The sequence below is a fragment of the Trifolium pratense genome, linkage group LG4, assembly GCF_020283565.1.
Source record: "Trifolium pratense cultivar HEN17-A07 linkage group LG4, ARS_RC_1.1, whole genome shotgun sequence".
NCBI lineage: Eukaryota > Viridiplantae > Streptophyta > Magnoliopsida > Fabales > Fabaceae > Trifolium > Trifolium pratense.
In genome coordinates, this window is record NC_060062.1 from 48,565,516 (window position 1) to 48,573,782 (window position 8,267).

Below are 8,267 nucleotides of genomic sequence, written 5' to 3' on the forward strand. Positions count from 1 at the left end.
ATGCAAGCAACAACAAAAAAATCATCTCAAAATTAATAAGCCCTTTTGTTGCGATCATGTGAATATGCATGCAATAGCAAACAATACTTATACAATCAATGTTTCCCAACAATACGCAGTCAAACAAAGCAACAGGTTCAAGGTATATACATCTGTTCAAAACAAAAACAAAAAAATATACGTATATACACATCTAGTATGTAAAGATCGGGTGAAAGCCTTAACTCAGAGAAGAGAAGAACAAAAAAAAAACAGATCCAAGCCATCACTCACAAACAATGCCGTTCAAACAAAATATAAAATAAAAATAAAAATAAAAAAACCCACAAACAATATCAGATTCAACAGCGTTACCTTCTCCGGGTCAAGATGTATACAGAAAGTTCTGAACTGGAAAACCATCTTCGGTCACTGCTGAGAGCAGCGTCGTACAGTAGAGGTGGCGAGTTGGAGTAGGGCAAACCAGGAAAGTGCACGTTTGTCTTCTGGTTCTGTTGCTATGTGCAGTAGGTTGAACCTGAAGGGGTTTCTGTGCACTTGTGTTGGATAATGTGTTTTGGTGGTGTCTTTTCAAATCTTCAGAGAGTGATTCATTGGTGGGGAATGGCGTGTGACTAGGGAGGAGCGCCTTACTCCTTTCAATTATGGTAACCAAATACTAGTATAGCACAGTAGTAAGAGACTTGTTTTGTTTGTGTCACCATAACCGATAATATTTGTGGGAGGGGATTACATGACTGTCACCTGGGAAAGTCAAGGTGACTTTGATCCATTCTTGTCCGTTCGATCAATCATGTGGCTATACATGACTGTCACGTGGGAAAGTCAAGGTGACTTTGATCCATTCTTGTCCGTTCGATCAATCATGTGGCAATTCGTTGCTACATTATAGTGTGGGTATGGTTTGATCCGTCGGATTTAGATCATCTGCAACTATCGTTATACCGACAAAAATTCGAGTTCAATCTACATTGCCGAATTTCACATGAACAGTCGTGGTCAATTAAAGCGCAAAAAATATGTTTTTAAACTACATAAAATCTTTACCGAAAGACAAACGGATAGGCCTAATATTTTAAAAATATTGTTAAAAATAGGTAGCGGATGCGTAAAAATAGGGCGCGAGAAACTCGTAGGTAGCGGATGAGTAAAAATAGGGCGCGAGAAACTCGTAGGTAGCGGATGAGTAAAAATATGACACACGAAAAACTCGTAAGTAGCGGATGCGTAAAAATAGGGCGCGAGAAACTCGTAGGTAGCGGATGAGTAAAAATAGGGCGCGAGAAACTCGTAGGTAGCGGATGAGTAAAAATAGGGCGCGCGAGAAACTCGTACGTAGTGGATGAATAAAAATAGGGCGCACGAGAAACTCGTACGTAGCGGGATGAGTAATAATAGTGCGCGCGAGAAATTCGTAGGTAGCGGGTGAGTAAAAATATGACGCGCGAGAAACTCGTAGGTAGTGGATGAGTAAAAATACGGCTTGAGCATTAATATAGCGGATGAGTAAAAAATATGACGCGCAAGAATTATTAATGTTTTTTACCTGGTTGAATTTGAGCATTAGAAATAAAAAAAATAAAAATATAAATAAGAATAAAATAAATCGGCCCGGACTGAAAGCCCGACTACCCGTACCAGGTTCGGACACTAATTTTGATATAAATAGGAGCCGCTATTATAGCTTTTATACCCTTATAAAGTAGGGCATATCTAGTGTTTGGCCTTTAAAGTGGTGAGAATTATGACTTGTGTCTAACAAGTCAAATTGTACTAGTGCATATTGTGACAAATAGTAACAAGTCCATTTTAAAGTACAAGTACTTTCTAGTTCCAAAAGTAACTGGTGTGCAGTACCTGTGACCTGTACCACCAGTTTGTGTGAAAGTGAAATCGTTTTTGGTGATGGGTCCCACCCCAAACTTCCTTAACCTTTCACCTACTTCGTAAATGTGCATAGGAAAATGTGCATAGGAAGTGGATGGTTTGCCTGACTGCTGTCCTCTAACTTTATTGCGGGACTGCACCTGCCTTTCAATTGTTTCAGTCCATCCGATTAATCCAACCATTGATATCATGTCACATATCCTTTTTATTTCTTTTTTAAAATTTAAAATTAAAATAAAAATGGAAACATGGTGCTGGTTGAACCACACAATTGATCCAATGGTCCATAACAATTGAAGTGTGTGCGGGGGAGACCAAACCTTTTTTAAAATAAAAAAAACATTTTTTGTCAAAAAATAGTATTACTTTTAGTTAATTAAGCCTTCGAATGTTTATTTAACTTAATTAACCATTCTGAAAAAGAAAAAAACAGTAATTAATTAATGAGATAATGAGATTAGGAGAACAATTACAAACACTTAACAAATACACACTTAACACTAAGTCCAAACACTTACAAACACAGTTACAAACACTTACACAAATACACAATTACAAACACTAAGTACACAATTACAAACACTTATAACAGTTCACATAAACTGGCAATTACAATGACTAAAACACTTAATACTAGCAGTAGCAGTTCATTAGAAACACAACATTCATTAACATAGACAACACCAATAAAGTCACTACAATTTTGACCGTCATCCTCTGATCATTAAATTTCTTTTCAACTTCTTCAGTTTTCTTCCTTCCATCTTCAATAACCCCTAAAAAAAACTTTGACAGTGCATCAATTCTGCCATCGTCAACTTCATCAACATCAAAGATCTCATCTTCTTCATCAACCCAAATAAACATATTACATGTGGTTGGCATCTAGCAACAATAATCCATAACATAAAAGTATTGAGAAAAAATTAAAATAAAAAATCGCACAAAAGTTAATTTAATTGTAAATTACTACCATCCAAAATGGACACCTCCAGAACTGTCTCCCTGCATGAATACCCTTTTTTGCAGTCAAAAGTATAGTATGAAAGCCGCAACGACACAATCTTCCCCGGCGAGAAACTGACGACGAAGGTACAGACATGGAAGAATGAGATTGGGAATTATTGCTTTCGTTTCTGCTACCGCCGCATCTTCGATTGTTGATTCGATTACCTTCCATAAGTCACAAATTCTGGAGCACGAAAGCTTTTATGAGGAGAGCGGAGAGAAAAAATTAGAGGAAGAAGACGATTAAAAGGGAGAGGGTCTGAAGAAGTGGAATAAATTTAGGGTTTTGACTTTAAAAGATATGTCACAAAATAACTGGGCCGGGTATGTAACTGGGCCGGGTATATAACTGGGCCGCTGCTGATATTTTAACCTTATATTTGCATCATTTTTTATTAAAAAATTATTAATTAATAATAATGCTAAACATGAGGAGTCTAATAAAAATTATTTTTTAGATACATTGGTAGATTGATATATCTAGAGTGTATCTAATAATTATTCAACATATAAGTCTACAACCTGATTTCAAAATAATTTTTCTCATTTTTTCTTCATCTTGTTTGTTCTTCTTTTGGTTCCACCCATTCTTCATCTTCCTCAGATTTGCAAATCATACCTTATAAAACTTCAATGACAACAACAAAATCTATAATAGGGTATATATTTTACACAAGTGATGAAGAACTCGTAAATTACTACTTGAAACACAAATAATTTTGTGATGATTTTATGGTCGACAACATAGCTCATATTCATCTTCTCAACTTTGCACCATCAGAATTACCAGGTATATGTCATTAATTTTCTACAACATTTTTTTTTCTTGTTTAATGGGGTTATATATGAAATGGTGGTTTTTTTATCTTTTATTTTTCTCATTCTTGTGTTTATATAAATGTGATTTGTTACAGCAAAGTTGAAGATGAAATCAGATGAGAAAGAAGGATTTTTCTTTACTTGTCTTGATTTGATGAAGATGAACAAAATTACAAGGTGTGATGGAAAAGCAACGGGTGGTTATTGGAAGATTAGCGGCAAAGGCTGTATAATCAATAAAAAAGACACACTAACAATGTTATTTGTAGAAAAAATACTGTTCTTTTATATACTTCTCTTCATGAAAAAAACAACTGGGTTATTCATGAATACCATGCAATTGAAGCAATTTGTCCTCACAACAACGTATATGGTTTTCATGTTGTTTGTGTTGAAATGAAAAAACCTTTCAGCCATCCTCGACATCTTCAGGCCTTCCCCTAACCCATAGAGGTCTTCCTCTCACCTTTCAGCCATCCTCGACATCTTCAGGCCTTCCCATAACCCATAGAGGTTAGGGATGGCAACGGGCGCCCACGGGTGCGGGTTTGAGTGATACCAAACCCACACCCGAAATCAACACCCAAACCCAAACCCAAACCCAAACCCAAATCTGTTCGGGTGGCAAAACCACACCCACGCCCACACCCATTGGGTTCGGGTTTTTTACACCCAAACCCACAACGCATTTTGTACTACTTTGCAAATTTAAGCAAAACAAGGTAAATTTAAGCAAAAACAATGGAATTTAAACATATTGTCAATCACTTAGCAAAAACATAGGTTTAAAATTACAAGGGAATTTTAAATTACAAAATAGTCTTTCAAAAAATTAAATTACAACTAAACCAAAATTAAGTTCTTCCAACTTTCAAGCAAAATTCAAACACAATTTTGGTTTGTGGTTTGTGAAAAACCTAATTTTACTTTTACACTTATATATATGTGGGGGTATTTAGGTAATTTTAACATGTTTCGGGTGGGTGTATGGGTTTCGGGTGTGGGTTTGAGTGATACCAAACCCACACCCATATTTTCGGGTGTCACCCAAACCCAAACCCAAACCCAGTCAATTCGGGTTTCGCCCGTTGACTTGGGTTTGGGTTCGGGTGGGTCTTACGGGTTTGGGTTTTTCTGCCATCCCTAATAGAGGTCTTCCTCTCACATTTCAGCCATCCTCGACATCTTCAGGCCTTCCCATAACCCATAGAGGTCTTCCTCTCACATTTCAGCCATCCTCGACATCTTCAGGCCTTCCCATAACCCATAGAGGTCTTCCTCTCACATTTCAGCCATCCTCGACATCTTCAGGCCTTCCCCTAACCCATAGAGGTCTTCCTATCACCTTTCAGCCATCCTCGACATCTTCAGGCCTTCCCCTAACCCATAGAGGTCTTCCTCTCACCTTTCAGCCATCCTCGACATCTTCAGGCCTTCCCATAACCCATAGAGGTCTTCCTCTCACATTTCAGCCATCCTCGACATCTTCAGGCCTTCCCATAACCCATAGAGGTCTTCCTCTCACATTTCAGCCATCCTCGACATCTTCAGGCCTTCCCCTAACCCATAGAGGTCTTCCTATCACCTTTCAGCCATCCTCGACATCTTCAGGCCTTCCCCTAACCCATAGAGGTCTTCCTCTCACCTTTCAGCCATCCTCGACATCTTCAGGCCTTCCCATAACCCATAGAGGTCTTCCTCTCACATTTCAGCCATCCTCGACATCTTCAGGCCTTCCCATAACCCATAGAGGTCTTCCTCTCACATTTCAGCCATCCTCGACATCTTCAGGCCTTCCCCTAACCCATAGAGGTCTTCCTATCACCTTTCAGCCATCCTCGACATCTTCAGGCCTTCCCATAACCCATATAGGTCTTCCTCTCACATTTCAGCCATCCTCGACATCTTCAGGCCTTCCCATAACCCATAGAGGTCTTCCTCTCACATTTCAGCCATCCTCGACATCTTCAGGCCTTCCCCTAACCCATAGAGGTCTTCCTATCACATTTCAGCCATCCTCGACATCTTCAGGCCTTCCCATAACCCATAGAGGTCTTCCTCTCACCTTTCAGCCATCCTCGACATCTTCAGGCCTTCCCATAACCCATATAGGTCTTCCTCTCACATTTCAGCCATCCTCGACATCTTCAGGCCTTCCCATAACCCATAGAGGTCTTCCTCTCACATTTCAGCCATCCTCGACATCTTCAGGCCTTCCCCTAACCCATAGAGGTCTTCCTATCACCTTTCAGCCATCCTCGACATCTTCAGGCCTTCCCATAACCCATATAGGTCTTCCTCTCACATTTCAGCCATCCTCGACATCTTCAGGCCTTCCCATAACCCATAGAGGTCTTCCTCTCACATTTCAGCCATCCTCGACATCTTCAGGCCTTCCCCTAACCCATAGAGGTCTTCCTATCACCTTTCAGCCATCCTCGACATCTTCAGGCCTTCCCATAACCCATATAGGTCTTCCTCTCACATTTCAGCCATCCTCGACATCTTCAGGCCTTCCCATAACCCATAGAGGTCTTCCTCTCACATTTCAGCCATCCTCGACATCTTCAGGCCTTCCCCTAACCCATAGAGGTCTTCCTATCACATTTCAGCCATCCTCGACATCTTCAGGCCTTCCCATAACCCATAGAGGTCTTCCTCTCACCTTTCAGCCATCCTCGACATCTTCAGGCCTTCCCATAACCCATATAGGTCTTCCTCTCACATTTCAGCCATCCTCGACATCTTCAGGCCTTCCCCTAACCCATAGAGGTCTTCCTATCACCTTTCAGCCATCCTCGACATCTTCAGGCCTTCCCCTAACCCATAGAGGTCTTCCTCTCACATTTCAGCCATCCTCGACATCTTCAGGCCTTCCCATAACCCATATAGGTCTTCCTATCACCTTTCAGCCATCCTCGACATCTTCAGGCCTTCCCATAACCCATATAGGTCTTCCTCTCACATTTCAGCCATCCTCGACATCTTCAGGCCTTCCCCTAACCCATAGAGGTCTTCCTATCACCTTTCAGCCATCCTCGACATCTTCAGGCCTTCCCATAACCCATATAGGTCTTCCTCTCACCTTTCAGCCATCCTCGACATCTTCAGGCCTTCCCATAACCCATATAGGTCTTCCTATCACCTTTCAGCCATCCTCGACATCTTCAGGCCTTCCCATAACCCATATAGGTCTTCCTCTCACATTTCAGCCATCCTCGACATCTTCAGGCCTTCCCCTAACCCATAGAGGTCTTCCTCTCACATTTCAGCCATCCTCGACATCTTCAGGCCTTCCCCTAACCCATAGAGGTCTTCCTATCACCTTTCAGCCATCCTCGACATCTTCAGGCCTTCCCATAACCCATATAGGTCTTCCTCTCACCTTTCAGCCATCCTCGACATCTTCAGGCCTTCCCCTAACCCATAGAGGTCTTCCTCTCACATTTCAGCCATCCTCGACATCTTCAGGCCTTCCCATAACCCATATAGGTCTTCCTATCACCTTTCAGCCATCCTCGACATCTTCAGGCCTTCCCATAACCCATATAGGTCTTCCTCTCACATTTCAGCCATCCTCGACATCTTCAGGCCTTCCCCTAACCCATAGAGGTCTTCCTATCACCTTTCAGCCATCCTCGACATCTTCAGGCCTTCCCATAACCCATATAGGTCTTCCTCTCACCTTTCAGCCATCCTCGACATCTTCAGGCCTTCCCCTAACCCATAGAGGTCTTCCTCTCACATTTCAGCCATCCTCGACATCTTCAGGCCTTCCCATAACCCATATAGGTCTTCCTATCACCTTTCAGCCATCCTCGACATCTTCAGGCCTTCCCATAACCCATATAGGTCTTCCTCTCACCTTTCAGCCATCCTCGACATCTTCAGGCCTTCCCATAACCCATAGAGGTCTTCCTCTCACATTTCAGCCATCCTCGACATCTTCAGGCCTTCCCATAACCCATAGAGGTCTTCCTCTCACATTTCAGCCATCCTCGACATCTTCAGGCCTTCCCCTAACCCATAGAGGTCTTCCTCTCACATTTCAGCCATCCTCGACATCTTCAGGCCTTCCCCTAACCCATAGAGGTCTTCCTCTCACCTTTCAGCCATCCTCGACATCTTCAGGCCTTCCCATAACCCATAGAGGTCTTCCTCTCACCTTTCCTCATTTTTTCTTCATCTTGTTTGTTCTTCTTTTGGTTCCACCCATTCTTCATCTTCCTTAGATTTGCAAATCATACCTTATAAAACTTCAATGACAGCAACGAAATCTATAATAGGGTATATATTTTACCCAAGTGATGAAGAACTCGTAAATTACTACTTGAAACACAAATAATTTTGTGATGATTTTATGGTCGACAACATAGCTCATATTCATCTTCTCAACTTTGCACCATCAGAATTACCAGGTATATGTCATTAATTTTCTACAACATTTTTTTTCCTTGTTTAATGGGGTTATATATGAAATGGTGGTTTTTTTATCTTTTATTTTTCTCATTCTTGTGTTTATATAAATGTGATTTGTTACAGCAAAGTTGAAG